Here is a 25,546-nt window from a genome sequence, read left to right as displayed (position 1 = left end):
GATTACAGGCATGAGCCACCGCGTCCAGCCTGTCTTTTATAAACCACTCAACAACTTAGGTCAAAGTGATCAAAACAGATATTTTACCTATCCTTTTGCTACAGATTCACTAATATTACAATAGACTTAATTACCAGGATTGCACAAAAAGACAATGCGGAACCAGGACAAGAATTCAAGTTGCTTTTCCTAATAAGCTTTGATATTCTCAATATCATGTTGTAAAGTGCGGCAAATGCTCATGGAATTTCACTGGAACAAACTTCAATGCAGTATTTGATTATATGTACTAAAATATCTTTCAGGTAGAAAATATTCCAAAGTAGTTTCATTTCAAAATAATAAAAATTCACATTATTAATAATAATACACGTTTACTAAACAACAAGTCTATACTAGCACAAATTCAGCCACTTACATGAATTGCCTCGTTTAACACGCATAGCACTCTGAAAGATAGGTATTATCATTAGTATAGCTTAGTGCTTAAAAGCCAAGACTCAGGAACTGGACAGCCTCAATCTGAATACTGACTCTATTATGCGTAACCTGAGTAACCCTGGGCAAGTTATTTAATCTTGCTTTCCAATAGCTTTCTTTTTTCTCTTTTTTTTTTTTTTTTTTTTTGAGTCGGAGTCTTGCTCTGTTGCCCAGGCTAGAGTGCAGTGGTGCAATCTCGGCTCACTGTAAGCTCTGCCTCCTGGGTTCACACCATTCTCGTGCCTCAGCCTCCAGAGTAGCTGGGACTACAGGTGCCTGCCACCACACCCGGCTAACATTTTTTATTTTTTATTTTTTGTATTTTTAGTAGAGATGGGGTTTCACCGTGTTAGCCAGGATGGTCTCGATCTCCCGACCTCATGATCCACCCACCTCAGCCTCCCAAAGTGCTGGGATTACAGGCGTGAGCCACCATGCCCAGCCTCCAATAGCTTTCTTATCTGTAAAATAAGGATTATAATAATATAGTACTGATATATACTGTAAACAGAATAGTATGATAGTAAAATTTAAATAATTTAACATATGCAAATGTCATATATGCATTATATATAAATACATGTAGTAGAGTACTGAACAACTGATGTATATTATTATTTAATTATCACAGTTACCCATTTTATAGATGAGGAAACAGGCTCAGAGAGAATGTGTGACTTGCCCAACGTCTCACAGGGAGAAATTAACAAAGTCAGATATTAATCTGGGGTTGCTTGATTCTAAAGCCCCAAATCTCACCAAGACACAATACTACCAATATAGAAAAAGAAGGACCAGATCAATTCAATGATAAACTCAACCAAACATTTAAGAAATATATACCAATTCTACACAGACTCTACCAGAAAATAGAAGAGGAAATACTTCCCAAATCACTTCATAAAGCCAGCATTACATCATTCTAAAACCAGACAAAGACATGACAAGAAAAGAAAACTACAGAATAAGAGCCTCATGAACACAGACACAAAAATTACAAACAAATTATAAGTAAATCAAATCCAGTGACATATAAAAAGTATTATACATAATGACCAAGTGGGGTTTATGCCAGAAATACAAGGCTAATTTGAAATTTAAAAATCCATCAATGTGATTTCAATAGAAGCCCAAACACCAGCAGTATGCAATATATCCATGTAACAAACATGCACATGTAGCCCCTGAATCTAAAATAATTTCCAAATAAAAATTCATCAACTGGGCGTGATGGTTCACACCTGTAATCCCAGCACTTTGGGAGGCCAAGGTGGGTGGAGCAACTGAGGTCAGGAGTTTGAGACCAGCCTGGCCAACATGGTGAAACCCCATCTATACTAAAAATACAAAAAAATTATCTGGATATGGTGGTGGGTGCCTGTAATCCCAGTTACTCAGGAGGCTGAGACAGGAGAATCATTTGAACCTGGGAGGCACAGCTTGCAGTGAGCCGACATCACACCAATGCACTCCACCCTGGGCAACATGAGCATAAATCAGTCTCAATAAATAAATAAATAATTTTAAAAAATCATCAATGTAGTTCACCAGATCAGTATATTAAAGAAGAAAAACCAGTCTGGGTTCCAAGATGGCCAAATAGGAACAGCTCCAGTCTATAGCTCCCAGTGTGAGCGATGCAGAAGACAGGTGATTTCTGCATTTCCAATTGAGTTTTGAAGACAGCAGTAGTTCTCCCAGCACGGAGTTTGAGATCTGAGAACGGACAGACTGCCTCCTCAAGTGAGTCCCTGACCCGTGAGTAGCCTCCCTACTGGGAGGCACCCCCCAGTAGGGGCACACTGACACCTCACACAGCTGGGTACCCTTCTGAGATGAAGCTTCCAGAGGAATGATCAGTCAGCAACATTTGCTGTTCAGCAATATCCACTCTTCTGCAGCCTCCACTGCTGATACCCAGGCAAACAGTGTCAGGAGTGGACCTCAAGCAAACTCCAACAGACCTGCAGCTGAGGGGTCCTGATTGTTAGAAGGAAAACTAACAAATAGAAAGGACCTCCACACCAAAACCCCATCTGTACATCACCATCATCTAAGACGAAAGGTAGATAAAACAACAAAGATGGGGAAAAAAACAGAGCAAAAAAGCTGAAAATTCTAAAAATCAGAGTGCTTCTCCCCCTCCAAAGGAATACAGCTCCTTGCCAGCAATGGAACAAAGCTGGATGGAGAATGACTTTGACAAGTTGAGAGAAGGCTTCAGACGATCAAACTTCTCCGAGCTAAAGGAGGAAGTTCGAACCCATCGCAAAGAAGCTAAAACCCTTGAAAAAAGATTAGACGAATGGCTAACTAGAATAAGCAGTGTAGAGAAGTCCTTAAATGACCTGATGGAGCTGAAAACCATGGCACGAGAACTACATGATGAATGCACAAGCTTCAGTAACCAATTCGATCAACTGGAAGAAAGCATATCAGTGATTGAAGGTCAAATGAATGAAATGAAGCAAGAACAGAAGTTTAGAGAAAAAAGACTAAGAAGGAATGAGCAAAGCCTCCAAGAAATATGGGACTATGTAAAAAGACCAAATCTATGTCTGACTGGTGTACCTGAAAGTGATGGGGAGAATGGAACCAAGTTGGAAAACACTCTGCAGGATACTATCCAGGAGAACTTCCCTAACCTAGCAAGGCAGGCCAACATTCAAATTCAGGAAATAAAGAGAACACCACAAAGATACTCCTCGAGAAAAGCAACTCCAAGACACATAATTGTCAGATTCACCAAAGTTGAAATGAAGGGGAAAATGTTAAGGGCAGCCAGAGAGAAAGGTCGGGTTACCCACAAAGGGAAGCCCATCAGACTAACAGCAGATCTCTCGGCAGAAACTCTACAAGCCAGAAGAGAAAGGGGGCCAATATTCAACATTCTTAAAGAAAAGAATTTTCAATGCAGAATTTCATATCCAGCCAAACTAAGTTTCATAAGTGAAAGAGAAATAAAATCCTTTACAGACAAGCAAACGCTGAGAGATTTTGTCACCACCAGGCCTGCCCTACAAGAGCTCCTGAAGGAAGCACTAAACATGGAAAAGAACAACTGGTACCAACCACTGCAAAAACATGCCAAAATGTAAAGACCATCAATGCTAAGAAGAAACTGGATCGACTAATGAGCAAAATAACCAGATAACATCATAATGACAGGATCAAATTCACACATAACAATATTAACCTTAAATGTAAATGAGGCTAAATGCTCCAATTAAAAGACACAGACTGGCAAAAAGAGTCAAGACCCATCAGTGTGCTGTATTCAGGAGACCCATTTCACATGCAGAGACACACATAGGCTCAAAATAAAGGGATGGAGGAAGATCTACCAAGCAAATGGAAAACAAAAAAAAGGCAGGGGTTGCAATCCTAGTCTCTGATAAAACAGACGTTAAACCAACAAAGATCAAAAGAGACAAAGGCCATTATAGAACGGTAAAGGGATCAATTCAACAAGAGGAGCTAACTATCCTAAATATATATACATCCAATACAAGATCACCCAGATTCATAAAGCAAGTCCTTGGAGACTTACAAAGAGACTTAGAATCCCACACAATAATAATGGAAGACTTTAACACCCCACTGTCAACATTAGACAGATCAACAAGACAGAAAGTTAACAAGGATATCAAGGAATAAAACTCAACTCTGCACCAAGCAGACCTAATAGACATCTACAGAACTCTCCACCTGAAATCAACTGAATATACATTCTTCTCAGCACCACGTCGCACTTATTCCAAAATTGACCACATAGTTGGAAGTAAAACATTCCTCAGCATTGTAAAAGAACAGAAATTATAACAAACTGTCTCTCAGACCACAGTGCAATCAAACTAGGACTCAGGATTAAGAAACTCACTCAAAACCAATCAACTACATGGAAACTGAACAACCTGCTCCTGAATGACTACTGGATACATAACAAAATAAAGGCGGAAATAAAGATATTCTTTGAAACCAATGAGAACAAAGACACAACATACCAGAATCTCTGGGACACATTTAAAGCAGTGTGTAGAGGGAAATTTATAGCACTAAATGCCCACCAGAGAAAGCAGGAAAGATCTAAAATTGACACCCTAACATCACAATTAAAAGAACTAGAGAAGCAAGAGCAAACACATTCAAAAGCTAGCAGAAGGCAAGAAATAACTAAGATCTAGAAGAAATTGATAAATTTCTGGACACACACACTCTCCCAAGACTAAACCAGGAAGAAGTTGAATCCCTGAATAGACCAATAACAGACTCTGAAATCGAGGCAATAATTAATAGCCTACCAATCAAAAAAAGTCCAGGATCAGATGGATTCACGGCAGAATTCTACCAGAGGTACAAGGAGGAGCTGGTACCATTCCTTCTGAAACTATTTCGATCAATAGAAAAACAGGGAATCCTCCCTAACTAATTTTATGAGGCCAACGTCATCCTGATACCAAAGCCTGGCAAAGACACAACAAAAAAAGAGAATTTTAGACCAATTTCCCCGATGAACATCGATGCAAAGATCCTCAATAAAATACTGGCAAACAGAATCCAGTAGAGCATCAAAAAGCTTATCCACCATGATCAAGTGGGCTTCATACCTGGGATGCAAGGTTGGTTGAACACACGCAAATCAATAAACGTAATCCAGCATATAAACAGAACCAAAGACAAAAACCACATGATTACCTCAATAGATGCAGAACAGGCCTTTGACAAAATTCCACAGTCCTTCATGCTAAAAGCTCTCAGTAAATTCGGTATTGATGGGACATATCTCAAAATAACAAGAGCTATTTATGACAAACCCACAGTCAATATTACACTGAATGGGCAAAAACTGGAAGCATACCCTTTGAAAACTGGCACAAGACAGGGATGCCCTCTCTCACCACTCCTATTCAACATAGTGTTGGAAATTCTGGCTAGGGCAATCAGGTAGGAGAAAGAAATAAAGGGTATTCAATTAGGAAAAGAGGAAGTCAAATTGTCCCTGTTTGCAGATGATATGATTGTATATTTAGAAAACCCCATCATCTCAGCCCAAAATCTCCTTAAGCTGATAAGCAACTTCAGCAAAGTCTCAGGATACAAAATCACTACACAAAAAACACAAGCATTCCTATACACCAAGAACAGACAAACAGAGAGTCAAATCATGAGTGAACTCCCATTCACAACTGCTGCAAAGAGAATAAAATACCTAGGAATCCAACTTAGAAGGGATGTGAAGGACTTCTTCAAGGAGAACTACAAACCACTGCTCAATGAAATAAAAGAGGACACTAACAAATGGAAGAACATTCCATGCTCATGGATAGGAAGAATCAATATCGTGAAAAATGGCCATACTGCCCAAGGTAATTTATAGATTCAATGCTATCCCCATCAAGCTACTAATGACTTTCTTCACAGAATTGGAAAAAACTACTTTAAAGATCATATGGAACCAAAAAAGAGCCCACATTGCCAAGACAATCCTAAGCAAAAAGAACAAAGCTGGAGACATCATGCTACCTGACTTCAAACTATACTACAAGGCTACAGTAACCAAAACAGCATGGTACTGGTACCAAAACAAAGATATAGACCAATGGAACAGAACAGAGCCCTCAGAAATAATATCACACATCTACAACAATCTGATCTTTGACAAACCTGAGAGAAACAAGAAATGGGGAAAGGATTCCCTATTTAATAAATGGTGCTGGGAAAATTGGCTAGCCACATGTAGAAAGCGGAAACTGGATCCCTTCCTTACACCTTATACAAAAATTAATTCAAGATAGATTAAAGACTTAAATGTTAGACCTAAAACCATAAAAATCCTAGAAGAAAACCTATGCAATACCATTCCGGACAGAGGCATGGGCAAAGACTTCATGTGTAAAACACCAAAAGCAATGGCAACAAAAGCCAACATTGACAAATGGGATCTAATTAAACTAAAGAGCTTCTGCACAGCAAAATAAACTACCATCAGAGTAAACAGGCAACCTACAGAATGGGAGAAAATTTTTGCAATCTACTCATCTGACAAAGGGCTAATAATCAAAATCTACAAAGAACTCAAACAAACGTACAAGAAAAAAACAAACAACCCCAGCAAAAAGAGGGCAAAGGATATGAACAGACACTTCTCAAAAGAACACATTTATGCAGCCAACAGACACATGAAAAAATGCTCATTGTCACTGGCCATCAGAGAAATGCAAATCAAAACCACAATGAGATACCATCTCACACCAGTTAGAATGGTGATCATTAAAAAGTCAGGAAACAACAGGTGCTGGAGAGGATATGGAGAAATAGGACACTTTTACACTGTCGGTGGGACTGTAAAATAGTTCAACCATTATGGAAGACAGTGTGGCGATTCCTCAAGGATCTAGAACTAGAAATACCATTTGACCCAGCCATCCCATTACTGGGTATATACCCAAAGGATTATAAATCATGCAGCTATAAAGAACACATGCACACATATGTTTATTGTGGCACTACGCACAATAGCAAAGACCTGGAACCAACCCAAATGCCCACCAATGATAGACTGGATTAAGAAAATGTGGTTTATATACACCATGGAATACTATGCAGCCTTAAAAAAGGATGAGTTCACATCCTTTGTAGGGACATGGATGCAGCTGGAAACCATCATTCTCAGCAAACTATCGCAAGGACAGAAAACCAAACACTGCATGTTCTCACTCATATGTGGGAATTGAACAATGAGAACACTTGGACATAGGAAGGGGAACATCACACACTGGGGCCTGTCTTAGTGTGAGGGGAAGTGGGAGGGATAGCATTAGGAGATACACCTAATGTAAATGACAAGTTAATGGGTGCAGTACACCAACAAGACACATGTTTACATATGTAACAAACCTGCACATTGTGCACATGTACCCTAGAACTTATAGTATAATAAAAAAAAAGAAGACAAACCATATGATCATCTCAACAGACGTGCAAAAAGCATCAGCAAAATTCAACATCTATTCCTTTCAGCAAAATAAGAATAGATGGGTACTTGGGTACTTTCTCAACCTGATAAAGGACATCTACCAAAAAAAAGCTGTAGCTAACAATCTACTTAACGCTAAAACTGAGTGTTTCCCCTTTAAGTTCAAAAACAAAACATGTCCACCATTCTCAGCATTCCTAGTCAACATTCTACTGAAGATTCAGGTAAGTACAATATGTGCATATGAATTTTTGTGGGAACATAATTTTACATTTCCCTTTGATAAATGCCTTGGAGTGGGATTATTGTATCATATTATAAGCATGTGTTTAATTTGATTTTATAAAATCTGCCAAGTAAAAATGTTTTCCAGTTTTTTCTCTCACCAGAAATATGAGCGTTCCAGTTGCTTCTGCATCCCCATTAGCATTTAATGTTGTCAGTTTTTGTTTAATCAGTCATTCTAAAAGGTAAGAGTGATATCTCAGCATAGTTTTCATTTGCATTTCCCTAGAGCTTATTGGTGTCGAACACTTTTCATGCACTTATTTGCCATCTGGGCATCTTCATTTAAAGACATGAACCACTTCATGTGTTCGCGTGTCATCCTTGTGCAGGGGCCATGCTAATCTCTGTATCATTCCAATTTTAGTATATGTGCTGCCACTGTGAGCACCTAGGTATCTTGCTTAGTGAAGTGGCTGCTCAAGTTTTTGCATTTTTCATTAGGTTGTTTATTTTCTTATTTTTGAGTTTTGGATATGAATTATTTGTCAGATATACAATTTGCAAATATTTTCTTTTCTTTTCTTTTCTTTTTTTTCTTTTTGAGACAGAGTCTCGCTCTGTCACCTGGGCTGCAGTGCAGTGGCGCAATCTCGGCTCACTGCAAGCTCCACCCGCCGGGTTCACACTATACCCCTGCCTCAGCCTCCCGAGTAGCTGGGACTACAGGCGCCCACCACCACGCCTGGCTAATTTTTTTGTATCTTTAATAGAGATGGGGTTTCACCGTGTTAGCCAGGATGGTCTTGATCTCCTGACCTCGTGATCCACCCGCCTTGACCTCCCAAAGTGCTGGGATTACAGGCATGAGCCACTGTGCCCAGCCTACAATTTGCAAATGTTTTCTCCTAGTCTGCAGCTTATCTTTTCATTCTCTTAATGTTTTTCAAAGAACAGAAGTTTTAAACTTTGATGAAGTCAAATTTATTAATTTATTTTACATGTTATGGCTTTGATGTTATGTCTAAGAAATATTTGCCTAGCCCAATACTGCAAACACCATATCCATTTTTTTCTTCCAGAAGTTTCACAATTTAAGTTTCATATAGTGCTATGATCTGATCCAAGCTTAGCTAATTTTTATATAAGATACAATATGTAGGTTGAGGTTCTGATTTTTTATGGGGATTTGCAACTGTTCCTGCACCATTTGTTGGAAATAGCCCCTTCCTCTCTCTCTGAGCACCAGATTTACATATTTATCTGGATAATTAAAACTTTCACTTAAGAGTCTCCTAGGCATCTCAAAATTAACACACTCAAAGCGAATTCTCAATCTTAACCCAAACAACTCCTCCTTGGTTCCCCATCTCAGTAAGTGGCACCATCATTGACCTAGGTACTTTCCTTAGTTCTTGTGCTAGCTGTCAACTTACTCCCTTTCAGCATCAAATCCACCCTTCATCATTGCCCTGCTTTGTTAATGGAGCTGGACCTGGTCTCTCCTTCACCAGCTGGCTTGATGTAAAGCTTTGTCAGTAGAGGGTGCTGAAGAGAAACTGCAGGAGAGGCTTCTCTTCTTTTCCAGGTTCTGACATGCTTCCTCTCTTTCCTTGTTCCTGTAGCACTTGTGCAGTGTGCAGGATGCTTAGTGGTGCTCATTTCCCCTGGAGGCAGCTTCGTAGACAGTTCCACTGGCACTATATCCAGCTTCCTGGCAAATTTTGCAAGCACCCCAGCAGACAACATACCATGAAATTCTGCTGGCATCTCAGCTGTTTTCACAACACCTCCACAGGTAGATTCCCAGTAAATTCTACCAGCATTCTGGCCAGGCTCAGTCTAGCTAGTCTCATGAGCACCCAAGCCAACAGCTTCCCACTCAGTTCTACTCAACCCCCAGAAAATGGCTTCCTGAAAACCATGGTCATCACTCCAGGGGCAGCTTTCTGTTTGACAGCTTTGTCCTGCAGCATTTCAATACAATTTCTGCCATCAGTGGGCTATAGTCATACCCTCTCCAACAAAGTCTGGATCTCAGCCCTTGAGGAGAGGGGCTGTCTTAAAATTTGCTCCTTCTTTGTATAGTTTGCCTCAGCCCTAGAGGTAGTAGCTGCTTCTTATATATGTATACCTCATTTTATTGCGCTTCACTTTGTTGCATTTTGCAAATGTTGCATTCTTTTTTACCAATTGAAGGTTTGTGGCAACCCTGTATCCAGCAAGCCTATCAGCGTCATTTTTCAACAGCATCTGCTCACTTTATATCTCTCTCACATTTTGGTAATTCTCATATTTCACACTTTGTTATTATTATATCTGTTATGGTTATCTGTGATGAGTGATCTTTGATGTTACTATTGTCATTGTTTTGGGACACTACAAACAATGCTCATATAAGATAGCAAACTTAATTGCTAAATGTGTGTGTTCTGACTGCTCCATTGACTGGCTGTTCCCCCAACTCTCACTCTCTATGAATCTCCTTATTCCCCTAGTCACAACAATGTTGAAATTAGGCCAGTTAATAACCCTACATTGACCTCCAATCATTCAAGTGAAAGGAGTCATACATCTCTGACTTTTGATCAAAAGATAGAAATGATGAAGCTTAGTGAGAAAGGCACATCAAAAGCTGAGACTGGCTGAAAGTTAGGCCTCTGGCACCAAACAGCTAAGTTGTAATGGAAAAATTCTGGAAGAAAATCAAAAGTGCTACTCAGTTGAGTGGCACTTCTGAACACACAAATGGTAAGAAAGTAAAACAGCCTTATTGCTGATAAGGAGAAAGTTTAAGTGATCTGGACAGATCAAACCAACACATTCCCGTAAGACAAAGCCTAATCTGGAGCAAGGCCATAACTCTCTTCAATTCTGTGAAGGCTGAGAGAGGTGAGAAAGCTGCAGAAGAAAGTCTGGAAGCTAGCAGAGGTTGATGCATGAGGTTTAAGGAAAGAAGACATCTCCATAACATAAAAGTTCAAGGTGAAGTAGCAAAGGCTGATATAGAAGCTATGGCAAGTTATCCAGATCTGGCTAAGACAGTTGACGAAGGTGGCTACACTAAGGAATAGATATTCAATGTAGATAAAATAGCCTTCTACTGAAAGAAGATGCCATCTAGGACTTTCACAGTTAGGGAGAAGTCAATGCCTGACTTCAAAGCTTCAAAGAACAGGCTGGCTCTCTTATTAAGGACTAATGCAGCTGGTAATAAAGTTAAAGCCAATGCTCATTGACCATTCCGAAAATCCTAGAGCCCTTCAGAATTATGCTACATATATGCTGCTTGTCATCTATAAGTGGAACAACAAAGCCTGAATGACAGTACTTCTATTTGCAGCATGGTTTACTGAATATTTTAAGCCCATTGTTGAGAACTACTGCTTAGGGAAAAAAATCATTTCAAAATATTAGTGTTTGTTGACACTATACCTCATCACTCAAGAGCTCTGGTGGATGTTATTTTCACATCTGCTAACACAACATCCATTCTGTAGTCCATAGATCAAGAGTCATTTCTAGTTTTACTAATTCAGAGATACATTTCATAAGGCTATAGCTGCCATAGATAGTGACTCCTCTAATGGATCTGGGCAATGTTTACTTCCTGGAAAAGATTCACCATTCTAGATACCATAAAGTACATTCATGATTTACAGGAAGAGGTCAAAATATCAACATTAACAGGAGTTTGGAAGAAGTTGATTATAACCCTCACGGATGACTCTGAAGGGTTCAAGATTTCAGTGAAGAAACTCATTGCAGATGTAGTGGAAATAACAAGAGAACTAGAATTAGAATTGGAGCCTGAAGATATGACTGAATCATTGTAATCTCACAATAAAACTTGAATGGATGAGGAGTTGTTTCTTCTGGATAAGCAAAGAAACAGGTTTCTTGAAATGGAATCTACTCCTGGGAAAGATGCTGTGAACATTGTTAAAATGACAAGAAAAGGTTTAGAATATTCCATAAATTTAATTGACATAGAGGAAGCAGGGTTTGAGAGGATTGACTCTGATTTTGAAAGAAGTTTTACTGTGGATAAAAGGCTATGAAACAGCATTTCATGCTACAGAGATATATTTTGTGAAAAGAAGAGACAATCTCTGCAGCACTGTTGTCTTATTTTATTAAATTGCCACAGCCACGCCAAATGTAAGCAACCACCACTCTGATCAGTCAGCAGCATGAAGTCATGAACCTCCACCAGCAAAAAAATTATGACTTGCTGAAGTCTCAGATGATTGTTAGCATTTTTTACCAATGAATTATGTTTTAATTTAGGTATGTGCCTTTTAGTCATAATGCTATTATTGCACACAGAACACATTATAGCATAATGTGAACACAGCATGTGTACAAACTGGTAAACCAAAAAGTTTATGTGGCTTGCTTTATTGCAATATTTGCTTTATTGTGGTGTTCTGGAACAAAGTCCACAGTATCTCCAAGGTATACCTGTATATGCTATTCCTGTATTCTTTATTGGTTTGTCTTTAACACTTTGTAGTTAATCTTAATACTAGTTAGAAATCATTTTAATACATGAAACTTGGGCTGTTAAAATTACTCAGTGGTTTCTGTCTCATGAATGAATCCTGACTGATATAGTTCCTCACTTTCCTTTACCACAGCAAAATCCTACTGTTTCTACAAAAAAAGTTATATATATATATGATATATATATGATATATATATGATATATATATGAGATATATATATGATATATATATGAGATATATATATATGATATATATGATATATATATGAGATATATATGAGATATATATATATGATATATATATATGATACATATATGACTGAATCATTGCAATCTCACAATAAAACTTCAATGGATGAGGAGTTGCTTCTTCTGCATGAGCAAAGAAACAGGTGTATATATATATAGTATTTATATATATATAGTATTTATATATAGTGAATTAGGCCACCTCTCATCACCTCCACTGAAGTTATAGTTTTGAAAAATGTTTACCAGTTCTTTAACATTCCTCCCTTCAGGAGGTGAATCTTAATTATCCTTCTCTTATGTGTGGATGAGACTTGGCAACTCATGGCTAACAAACTGAATTATAGCGGAACTGATGAGATGTTACTTCCAAGGCTAGGTTATAAAGAGACTGAGCCTTCCAATTGTTTTGCTCTCTCTTGCTCACTGACTCTTTTTCAGAACCCAGCCACCATGTAGAAGAGTAAAGGTTATTCTGCTGAAGAGGTTACATAGAGAAGAGCAGCCCTCAAGGTTAAAAGGCCAAATGTAAGAGAAATGAGGTATTCACTCTAGCCAAAAGCCAAAACTCACTGCCAGCCATGGTAGTGAGCCTTCTTGGAAGCTGACCCTTCAGCCCCAGTCCAGGCTTCAGATGATGCATTCCTGGCCGACAGTTTGACTACAGCCTCATGAGAAACCCTGAGTCAGAATCACCCAGATAAACTTCTCCCAGACTCCTGACCCTCAAAAACTATAAGAAAATAAATGTTTGTTATTTCAACCCTCCAGATTTCTGGGGAATTTGTTACCCAGCAATGGATAATGAATACAACTGCTATCATCCTAGTCCATGCTGTTGTGACCTTTCACTGAGGCTACTGAGCTATTCCTCCTGAACAGAATCCCTCCTTCCATCTCTCCTCATGAAACACAATTCCCCACTTCAGATCCCAAATGATCTTTTAAATATCTAAAGTAGCCTTCACGATTGTCCATTTACTCATTTGTCACTACTTACAAGGTTAAAGTTCTACAAAGACTTTTGATAAATACTAAGAATAAAAGCCAAACTACTACCAGGTCTATACGACCGTACATGATCTGGACATTCAGAATGACTTTTCTAGTACACACTATTTAAAAAATGCCCTCTCCTTCAATATTATTCTATTACATTTATTTAATTCTTAACATATTATCTGAAATTACTTTATGTATTTATTTAGTATTTTTTCAATCATGTAGGGTCCGTCATTTCTACCTAGTAAGAAAGATCCATGAGAGGACTTTGTATTGCTTATCCCTGTAGACTGTTGGATATGTATCTTTTAATACATGTATATGTACATATATATGCATAACTATATGTATATCCATCCGCCTCTCTATCTATCCATCCATCAATGTATCTATCTGTCTACCTATCTATCTGTCTGTCTAACCTCTCCAACTAGTAGTACTATTCACATATAGGACATATTAGAAGACTAAATCATATAAGGTGGTGTTAACAACTATTCACAAACTAGATGACTTGCTATCTTTCCTTTCCCCTTTTATGTACCAGAGAAAATGAATTAAAATTAAGCAATCACTATACAGAAAAAAAAAATAGTATTCAACATTTAAAACCTCAATATTTTTAGGAAGCCCACTATAATTTGGCACACAATTCTTGACCAACTTATAACCAAAACTAATGCTTTTCATTCTAATGCTACATAAGTCATCTTATTCTTATTAAACTGTCATTTATTTTGAAAGGCAAAAACTGAGAAGCATTACAATGATTTATTCACTCCAGTTAATTTAGATAATAGCAGACACTTGGACAGATACCCATAAAAACACAGATAGTTGAGAAGTATTCTTAAAATGAGCAAAAACTAATATTGTTTGGACATTTGGGAGACTTCGGTGGTAACAATGTTTGGTGGTAACAAATGTTTCTATTACTCTTTCCTCATTTGTGATCATATTTGGAGAAGAAGAAAATGTTTTATTTCAGAAACTTTACTCATAAAAGCATTCATGTGCCATTATAGGTATTCAAAATGACAACAGAAAGCATTTTGCATACAGCACAGTATGAAAAAAATATAGGATCCAAAGAAATTGTCCCCTCTGGCAGAACAAATGATACAGAAAATGTTAAATTCTATAGCACATTTACACTGCAGCCTACAATTACCAGCCTTCAGATGGAAAACCTGTGTGGGCTTTCACTGAATCCCTAGATTCTTGCTTTCTGGTTTTCAAAAATGGTCTATAAAACTTATCTTACTGTTTGCAAAGGGTTGCTTCAACAACAGCACAACAATAGGTGAAAAGCAGTTTGAAATACTGTACAGATGCAAGGTATTCCCGTACCTTTCCACAGGGAACCCAGCTGTTCACAACCTTTCACCCATCACATACGTGTCAGTGACGTCCAAATTCAACCATAAAGTCCCAACCTTTGTCTGGGATTTCACCTCCAGCCCTATAAAGCACCTGCCACTTCCCACCTAAGACTGGGCTCAACATTCAGTCATCAGGGATATCCCAGTAAACCAGATGGCATCTCATCTTCCCCATTTCCTGGGCTTGAAATCTGCCTTTTCTCACTTGCTGCTATATTCAACCCCTCACTAGCTCTTGTATCTGCATCTTTCTTTTGATTCGTCTGAGTATAGTTTAAATGTGCCAGAAGCTTAGGTTGTCACTCCTCCTGCAAAAAAAGGGGACGCACTTCTTTAGAAAGCTTTTCCTTTTAATCCATCCTACGGGGTATTTGGCAATGAAACAATCCACCAACACCTGCCTTCATCACATCAGGCTCCCACTGATATACCAGAAGGTCTTCTGATTGCTATTTTTTACAAAGTTTCCAGCTGCCTTATCTGGACCTCACGATTGTCCATTTACTCATTTGTCCAACACTAAAAGCATATGTTCTAGGTGCTGAACCAGGTCTCAAGATAAGATGATAACCAGGTCAAAAACCATCCATGATGACACAGACTTTAGGGACCAGTGGTATAGATACACATTAAATAAAGAATCACACATATAAATGTAAACTTACAGTTGTGGTAAGATCATTAAAGAAGAGTGACCTTCACCAAACCACTGTCCATTGACACTTCCTTCTCTGAAGGTCACTTAGATTCTAATCTCTGCCCCCCAACTGCTTCCTGACCATCAGTAATATCCGCTCAGTGCAGGAGTCAGTGAGGGACACGAAGGAGTTTCCCAGAATAATCCTAAGAGCTTTCCCTCAACGAACCCGTATCGTTGGCACTTCCTCCTCTGAAGGTCATTCGGATTCTAATCTCTGCCCCCCAAACTGCTTCCCAACCTTCCGCTAAATGAAGTACAACTACTATTAATACTAAAAACTTCTAATTCAACAAATGGCATGCTGATTAAGTCTAAAGTGGATATTCCTAAACAAAGAGTAGGGGGCAGGTGTTTGGTGTTGGTGTTCCAGGGACCCCTGTACCATGCCACTTTCCACTTCTCCAAAGCTTTCTTCTCCAGTGTGGACTCCCCCAGGGATGAGGGAGAGGGAAGGAACTTCTCTTTCTCAATAGCATCATTATTTGCTTGATTTGATTGATGGAGTTACGATGACACAGAGCTTCATGATGAAAAATTCAACACCTGATAAAAGAGTGCTTTCTGAATTCTAGGTAACTCCATATCTGTGGTACATAAACATCACCTCGTTCTAAGATGTCTATCAACAGACTGAATTTTTGGAAAAACTAATGTCCTTAGCTCAGACTCAAATAGACACTATATCTGGGGTTAATGGGAAGTAAACCACAGAGGGCTCTTCTAAAATCATTCTTCAGAATGGGGTTTGTTTCTGGTTACTATCAGTTGGAATAATAGAGCTCTGTACCTATAGCTCTAATATTACATAAAAGTGCCAAGGGCCAGACTCCTACGAGGATGAGAAGTCAGGGGTGCACTCTGTTTTTCTCACACATGTGCACACATGCAGTCATACACACACACACGTGCACACACACACATACACACTGTGTGTGGCATGATACTAGTTCTTAAAAGGCCTAGGATGGAGATCAAGGCAGTATCTCTGAAGCTCCAATGGCTTTAGTAGACTTAGCTGGCTGGAAATGCTGATGACATAATCAGAAGCATAGTACTCTGTACCACTGAATTAGTCTCTATAAAAATAGGTACTACCACCTACTCACTATGTTGCTTCAGAAAACACACTTTAGGAAAATTCACAGAATGAAAACAACTCATCCGGAACACATCACACATCAGATTCTACCCCCTTCATTTAAAAGCTCCCAGAGAACCAAATCATATCCCAAATACACACTAAAATGAACTCTATTTTATTAACCTTAGTCTTTGGTGTTTTTATTTGGCCTTATAAACCTCAATTGTGAGGTTACTATTTCCAACTTTCATCTAAGGTCGTAAAAATTTGGTGTCTCCTTCTGTGCTCACCCAGCTCGCTGTCTCATCAGAGGAGCATAACAATTGTCAGGGTTAGGAACCAACCCCACCTGACTATAACTCTGTCAAATTGCCATTGTTATCTTTTTCTTGTAGCCAACTCCAAATTACAGCATCTGAGAAACGCAGAATGACCCACCAAAGGTGCAAGAATCTTTAAAGTACTTCAGAAATTGGAATTGATTGAATTTCCTTTGACATTTCCTTTTTAAGTTATGAGACCCAATGGCAATACAAGGCAACTGTGATAACTTGACAAAAATATTCTTCCTTTCTTACTAACATGAGGCCAATACGTTGACTAAGAAAAATTTCATGGCGATCCTTCTCACAACAGTTGCTATGAGGGTATTTAACACAAGTGGCTCAATATTCTGCAGTCTTTTAAGAGTACTCAAGTTGTGTCAGCTCAAACTCAAATAGACACTGTATCCTGTTAACAAGAAGTAAACCACAGAACAAGTTCAAAGTAAGGCATGTTGACAGACCTACAAAAACCACGAATAGAGTCCATCATATATGTATTTGACCAGGAGGTTTTGTAAGTATATGAATAATGTGCATATAAGGACTTTGAGTTCCCTATCACAATTGCAGTACTAATTCATTTTTTAATATAATGACACAGATTTCTCAGCAGCAGTTTAGCCAACCAATAACAATTAAAAATCCTCTAATCCTCTAAAAAATTTAAAATATCGAGGATTCTGGCAATACAGGGTAGGTCCAATTCAATGTCTTAAACTTTGGTGGCATTCAAGAAAATAATTTTTTTCTTTGGGTTACTGTTTGCTAAGATGACAGTGGGAACTGCTTGGACCTTTGCCCATGTGTGCATGCAATTTCTACATTAATATTCAACTCTTCTTGTTTTAAGCACTCTTTCTAGACAATCTTGGCTATCAGATGGAGATCTCAAACCCAGGTATTGCCTCAATCTCTGCTCCCTATTTGTAAATTTCCACCTGAATGTGTTTTTGTTCATTTGCTCATTAATTCATTCATTTGTTCTTTCATTCTTCTATTCGTTTAGTCAATAAAAATATTAAATGCTATCAGAGATACAAGGTCAAGAAAGTTCATTTCTCTCACCTCAAGGAGAAGATGGCAATAAGCCAGTGTTTTCAATACTTTGTGCTATGTGCTATAAGACAGGCAAGCCCAGTATACTAAGGGATCCCAGAAACTGGACATATCAGATGTGGATGTCAAAGATGCGACCTGGAGGAAGGGCATTTGACTTGAGTGGCAGAAGGGAGGAAGAGCATTCCAGGCAGTGGGATGGCATGTTAGAAGTCCCAGAGGTATACAGCCACACCCTGTTCAGGAAAGTGCAATCTGTCCCAGGAGGTCAGAGCAAGGAGCAAGGAGGAGATTACGAAGAAAGGTCCTTGGGTGCCATAAGGAAACTAAACTTTATCTTAAATATCATAGGCAACTATTGGAAGGATTTTAACCAGGAGAAGAGCATTATCAGATTTTAACATGTGTTACTTTGGGACAGAAGTTTTAAGAGACACGACATGGTTTCCCGTGTTCTGTCTTTCCTGATGTAGAAGAAGTACAGAAGAAACTCCCTTATTAAAACATAATGGACATGTGGCATTAGCAGGAGATGAATGTTGTTAAGTCAGGAGCAGACAAACATTTTCTGTAAAGGCCAGATAGTAAACATTTTAGGCTTTGCGGGACACATATGGTCTTTGTCATGTACTCTTCTTTTTCAACAAGCATTTAAAAATACAAAAACCATTCTTAACTCACAGGACATATAATACTAGGCCACAGCTCGATTTGTCCCACAGCCTGTAGTTTGCCACTGTTTTAGGCTGTTGAGACTTTCAGGTTACTTGTTACTTGTTACAGTATTTTTGCATATACATTCTTTTTTTTTTTTTTTTTTTTTATACTTCAAGTTCTAGGGTACATGTGCATAACGTGCAGGTTTGTTACATATGTATACTTGTGCCATGTTGGTGTGCTGCACCCATCAACTCGTCAGCACCCATCAATTCATCATTTATATCATGTATAACTCCCCAATGCAATCCCTCCCTCCTCCCCTCTCTCCATGATAGGCCCCAGTGTGTGATGTTCCCCTTCCCGAGTCCAAGTGATCTCATTGTTCAGTTCCCACCTATGAGTGAGAACATGCAGTGTTTGGTTTTCTCTTCTTGTGATAGTTTGCTAAGAATGATGGTTTCCAGCTGCATCCATGTCCCTACAAAGGATGCAAACTCATCCTTTTTTATGGCTGCATAGTATTCCATGGTGTATATGTGCCACATTTTCTTAATCCAGTCTGCCACAGATGGACACTTGGGTTGATTCCAAGTCTTTGCTATTGTGAATAGTGCCGCAATAAACATACTTGTGCATGTGTCTTTGTAGTAGAATAATTTATAATCCTTTGGGTATATACCCAGTAGTGGGATGGCTGGGTCATATGGTACATCTAGTTCTAGATCCTTGAGGAATTGCCATACTGTTTTCCATAATGGTTGAACTAGTTTACAATCCCACCAACAGTGTAAAAGTGTTCCTATTTCTCCACATCCTCTCCAACAACTGTTGTTTCCTGATTTTTTGATAATTACCATTCCAACTGGTGTGTGATGGTATCTCATTGTGGTTTTTATTTGCATTTCTCTGATGGCCAGTGATGATGAGCATTTTTTCATGTGTCTGTTGGCTGTATGAATGTCCTCTTTTGAGAAATGTCTGTTCATATCCTTTGCCCACTTTTTGATGGGGTTGTTTGTTTTTTTCTTGTATATTTGTTTGAGTTCTTTGTAGATTCTGGATATTAGCCCTTTGTCAGATGAGTAGATTGCAAAAATTTTCTCCCATTCTGTAGGCTGCCTGTTCACTCTGATGGTAGTTTCTTTTGCTGTGCAGAAGCTCTTTAGTTTAATTAGATCCCATTTGTCAATTTTGGCTTTTGCTGCCATTGCTTTTGGTGTTTTAGACATGAAGTCCTTGCCCATGCCTATGTCCTGAATGGTACTACCTAGATTTTCTTCTAGGGTTTTTATGGTATTAGGTCTAACATTTAAGTCTCTAATCCATCTTGAATTAATCTTCGTATAAGGAGTAAGGAAAGGATCCAGTTTCAGCTTTCTACTTATGGCTAGCCAATTTTCCCAGCACCATTTATGAAATAGGGAATCCTTTCCCCATTTCTTGTTTCTCTCAGGTTTGTCAAAGATCAGATGGCTGTAGATGTGCGGTATTATTTCTGAGGACTCTGTTCTGTTCCATTGGTCTATATCTCTGTTTTGGTACCAGTACCATGCTGTTTTAGTTACTGTAGCCTTGTAGTATTGTTTGAAGTCAGGTAGCGTGACGCCTCCAGCTTTGTCCTTTTGACTTAGGATTGTCTTGGCAATGCGGGCTCTTTTTTGGTTCCATATGAACTTTAAAGCAGTTTTTTCCAATTCTGTGAAGAAACTCACTGGTAGCTTGATGGGGATGGCATTGAATCTATAAATAACCTTGGGCAGTATGGCCATTTTCACGATATTGATTCTTCCTATCCATGAGCATGGTATGTTCTTCCATTTGTTTGTGTCCTCTTTTATTTCACTGAGCAGAGGTTTGTAGTTCTCCTTGAAGAGGTCCTTGACATCCCTTGTAAGCTGGATTCCTAGGTATTTTATTCTCTTTGAAGCAATTGTGAATAGAAGTTCATTCCTGATTTAGCTCTCTGCTTGTCTGTTACTGGTGTATAAGAATGCTTGTGATTTTTGCACATTAATTTTGTATCCTGAGACTTTGCTGAAGTTGCTTATCAGCTTAAGGAGATTTTGGGCTGAGACGATGGGGTTTTCTAAATATACAATCATGTCATCTCCAAACAGGGACAATTTGACTTCTTCTTTTCCTAACTGAATACCCTTGATTTCTTTCTCTTGCCTGATTGCCCTAGCCAGAACTTCCAACACTATGTTGAATAGGAGTGGTGAGAGAGGGCATCCCTGTCTTGTGCCAGTTTTCAAAGGGAATTTTTCCAATTTTTGCCCATTCAGTATGATATCAGCTGTGGGTTTGTCATAAATAGCTCTTATTATTTTGAGGTACGTTCCATCAATACCAAATTTATTGAGCGTTTTTAGCATGAAGTGCTGTTGAATTTTGTCAAAAGCCTTTTCTGCATCTATTGAGATAATCATGTGGTTCTTGTCTTTGGTTCTGTTTATATGCTGGATTACGTTTATTGATTTCCAAATGTTGAACCAGCCTTGCATCCCAGGGATGAAGCCCACTTGATCATGGTGGATAAGCTTTTTGATGTGCTGCTGAATCCGGTTTGCCAGTATTTTATTGAGAATTTTTGCATCGATGTTCATCAGGGATATTGGTCTAAAATCCTCTTTTTTTGTTGTGTCTCTGCCAGGCGTTGGTATCAGGATGATGTTGGCCTCATAAAATGAGTTAGGGAGGATTCCCTCTTTTTCTATTGATTGGAATAGTTTCAGAAGGAATGGTACCAGCTCCTCCTTGTACCTCTGGTAGAATTCAGCTGTGAATCCATCTGGTCCTGGACTTTTTTTGGTGGGTAGGCTATTAATTGTTGCCTCAATTTCAGAGCCTGCTATTGGTTTATTCAGGGATTCAACTTCTTCCTGGTTTAGTCTTGGGAGAGTGTAAGTGTCCAGGAAATTATCCATTTCTTCTAGATTTTCTAGTTGATTTGCGTAAAGGCGTTTATAGTATTCTCTGATGGTTGTTTGTATTTCTGTGGGGTCAGTGGTGATATCCCCTTTATCATTTTTTGTTGCATCTATTTGATTCTTCTCTCTTTTCTTCTTTATTAGCCTTGCTAGCAGTCTGTCAATTTTGTTGATCTTTTCAAAAAACCAACTCCTGGATTCATTGATTTTTTGGAGGGTTTTTTGTGTCTCTATCTCCTTCAGTTCGGCTCTGATCTTAGTTATTTCTTGTCTTCTGCTAGCTTTCGAATGTGTTTGCTCTTGCTTCTCCAGTTCTTTTAATTGTGATGTTAGAGTGTCAATTTTAGATCTTTCCTGCTTTCTCTTGTGGCCATTTAGTGCTATAAATTTCCCTCTACACACTGCTTTAAATGTGTCCCAGAGATTCTGGTATGTTGTATCTTTGTTCTCATTGGTTTCAAAGAACATCTTTATTTCTGCTTTCATTTCGATATGTACCCAGTAGTCATTCAGGAGCAGGTTGTTCAGTTTCCATGGAGTTGAGCGGTTTTGATTGAGTTTCTTAGTCCTGAGTTCTAGTTTGATTGCACTGTGGTCTGAGAGACAGTTTGTTATAATTTCTGTTCTTTTACATTTGCTGAGGAGTGCTTTACTTCCAATTATGTGGTCAATTTTGGAATAAGTGCGATGTGGGGCTGAGAAGAATGTATATTCTGTTGATTTGGGGTGGAGAGTTCTATAGATGTCTATTAGGTCCGCTTGGTGCAGAGATGAGTTCAATTCCTGGATATCCTTGTTAACTTTCTGTCTCGTTGATCTGTCTAATGTTGACAGTGGAGTGTTGAAGTCTCCCATTATTATTGTATGGGAGTTTAAGTCTCTTTGTAAGTCTCTAAGGACTTGCTTTATGAATCTGGGTGCTCCTGTATTGGGTGCATATATATTTAGGAGAGTTAGCTCTTCCTGTTGAATTGATCCCTTTACCATTATATAATGGCCTTCTTTGTCTCTTTTGATCTTTGTTGGTTTAACGTCTGTTTTATCAGAGACTAGGATTGCAACCCCTGCGTTTTTTTGTTCTCCATTTGCTTGGTAGATCTTCCTCCATCCCTTTATTTTGAGCCTGTGTATGTCTCTGCATGTGAGATGGGTCTCCTGAATACAGCAGACTGATGGGTCTTGACTCTTTATCCAGTTTGCCAGTCTGTGTCTTTTAATTGGAGCATTTAGTCCATTAACATTTAAGGTTAATATTGTTATGTGTGAACTTGATCCTGCCATTATGATATTAACTGGTTATTTTGCTCGTTAGTTGACGCAGTTTCTTCCTAGCCTCGATGGTCTTTACATTTTGGCATGTTTTTGCAATGGCTGGTACCGATTGTTCCTTTCCATATTTAGGGCTTCCTTCAGGGTCTCTTGTAAGGCAGGCCTGGTGGTGACAAAATCTCTAAGCATTTGCTTATCTGCAAAGGATTTTATTTCTCCTTCACTTATGAAACTTAGTTTGGCTGGATATGAAATTCTGGGTTGAAAATTCTTTTCTTTAAGAACGTTGAATATTGGCCCCCACTCTCTTCTGGCTTGTAGAGTTTCTGCCGAGAGATCTGCTGTTAGTCTGATGGGCTTCCCTTTGTGGGTAACCCGACCTTTCTCTCTGGCTGCCCTTAAGATTTTTTCCTTCATTTCAACTTTGGTGAATCTGGCAATTATGTGTCTTGGAGTTGCTCTTCTCGAGGAGTATCTTTGTGGCGTTCTCTGTATTTCCTGAATTTGAATGTTGGCCTGCCCTACTAGGTTGGGGAAGTTCTCCTGGATGATATCCTGAAGAGTGTTTTCCAACTTGGTTCCATTTTCCCCCTTACTTTCAGGCACCCCAATCAGACGTAGATTTGGTCTTTTTACATAATCCCATACTTCTTGAAGGCTTTGTTCATTTCTTTTTCTTCTTTTTTCTTTTGGTTTCTCTTCTCGCTTCATTTCATTCATTTGATCCTCAATCGCTGATACTCTTTCTTCCAGTTGATCGAGTCGGTTACTGAAGCTTGTGCATTTGTCACGTATTTCTCGTGTCATGGTTTTCATCTCTGTCGTTTCGTTTATGACCTTCTCTGCATTAATTAGTCTAGCTGTCAATTCTTCCACTCTTTTTTCAAGATTTTTAGTTTCTTTGCACTGGGTACGTAATTCCTCCTTTAGCTCTGAGAAGTTTGATGGACTGAAGCCTTCTTCTCTCATCTCGTCAAAGTCATTCTCTGACCAGCTTTGATCCGTTGCTGGCGATGGGCTGCGCTCCTTTGCAGGGGGAGATGCGCTCTTATTTTTTGAATTTCCAGCTTTTCTGCCCTGCTTCTTCCCCATCTTTGTGGTTTTATCTGTCTCTGGTCTTTGATGATGGTGACGTATAGGTGTCCTTCCTGTTTGATAGTTTTCCTTCTGACAGTCAGGACCCTCAGCTATAGGTCTGTTGGAGATTGCTTGAGGTCCACTCCAGACCCTGTTTGCCTGGGTATCAGCAGCAGAGGTTGCAGAAGATAGAATATTGCTGAACAGCGAGTGTACCTGTCTGATTCTTACTTTGGAAGCTTCCTCTCAGGGGTGTACTCCACCCTGTGAGGTGTGGGGTGTCAGACTGCCCCTAGTGGGGGATGTCTCCCAGTTAGGCTACTCAGGGGTCAGGGACCCACTTGAGCAGGCAGTCTGTCCGTTCTCAGATCTCAACCTCCGTGTTGGGAGATCCACTGCTCTCTTCAAAACTGTCAGACAGAGTCGTTCGCGTCTGCACAGGCCTCTGCTGCTTCCCCTGTTGTTTTTCAGCTGTGCCCTGTCCCCAGAGGTGGAGTCTACAGAGACAGGCAGGTTTCCTTGAGCTGCTGTGAGCTCCACCCAGTTCGAGCTTCCCAGTGGCTTTGTTTACCTACTTAAGCCTCAGCAATGGCGGGCGCCCCTCCCCCAGCCTTGCTGCTGCCTTGCGGTTAGATCGCCGCAGACTGGTGTGTTAGCAATGAGGGAGGCTCCGTGGGCATGGGACCCTCCCGGCCAGGTGTGGGATATAATCTCCTGGTGTGCCCGTTTGCTTAAAGCGCCGTATTGGGGTGGGAATTACCCGATTTTCCAGGTGTTGTGTGTCTCAGTTCCCCTGGCTAGGAAAAGGGATTCCCTTCCCCCTTGCACTTCCCAGGGGAGGCGATGCCTCGCCCTGCTTCAGCTCTCGCTGGTCGGGCTGCAGCAGCTGACCAGCACCGATTGTCCGGCACTCCCCAGTGAGATGACCCCAGTACCTCAGTTGAAAATGCAGAAATCACCGGTCTTCTGTGTCGCTCGCGCTGGGAGTTGGAGACTGGAGCTGTTCCTATTCGGCCATCTTGCTCCGCCCCCCCGCATATACATTCTAACCTTCATCACTCTGTAATACAATTACAAGCTTCATGAAGACATAGGTTATGTCCCTCATGCTTGCTGTGCTCACTTGTAGGATGTGTCAGCTAGGAAGGTAATTGCTGAGCAAATAACAGAAGTTTTCCCCATAAGACTGGAGCTCAGGGAGAAGAAACCATGGCTTTTCATCTTTTATCTATCCCGGCAATGCCTGACCTGTGATAACATTTTATGAGCCTTGGAGCCTTTGATAAACTTTACACTGAATCAGGTTTGTCCTTGTTGTTACCATCAGAGCAGTTGCCATATATCACTTGAGAAACACAAATTCACACAGACTCTTTGTTTGCAAGATGAACATGTGACCTTCTGCGTCATGTACTAAAGCCCATGTGTCTGAAATCTGTTAACTATAATTAAATGAGTTTTTTCTTTTTTATTTGAGAGCAGAGGAGGCAAGGGGACATGGAAGTCTTACATTAAAATGTGGGTATTTGAAAAGGTCAAGAAATATGGAATGGTGGGTTCAAGGGTAAGTTCATTTTTACAAATTCCCTTAAGAGTCGTTTTGTAATATGATGGCACAATACGGAC

At 39.5% G+C, this 25,546-nt stretch overlaps 1 protein-coding gene and 1 non-coding gene across 2 annotated transcripts in view; both read right to left on the bottom strand.

Moving 5' to 3' along the window:
* Nucleotides 1–25,546, bottom strand: part of NEK10 (NIMA related kinase 10) — a 280,588-nt gene that overhangs the window by 161,571 nt on the left and 93,471 nt on the right. The window lies entirely within an intron of this gene.
* LOC115900828 lies at nucleotides 8,029–8,132 on the bottom strand. Its single transcript, XR_004060480.1, has one exon. It is a non-coding gene; the product is annotated as a U6 spliceosomal RNA (small nuclear RNA).

The sequence above is a fragment of the Rhinopithecus roxellana genome, chromosome 1, assembly GCF_007565055.1.
Source record: "Rhinopithecus roxellana isolate Shanxi Qingling chromosome 1, ASM756505v1, whole genome shotgun sequence".
Lineage (NCBI taxonomy): Eukaryota > Metazoa > Chordata > Mammalia > Primates > Cercopithecidae > Rhinopithecus > Rhinopithecus roxellana.
This window is presented reverse-complemented; position numbering and strand designations above follow the sequence as displayed.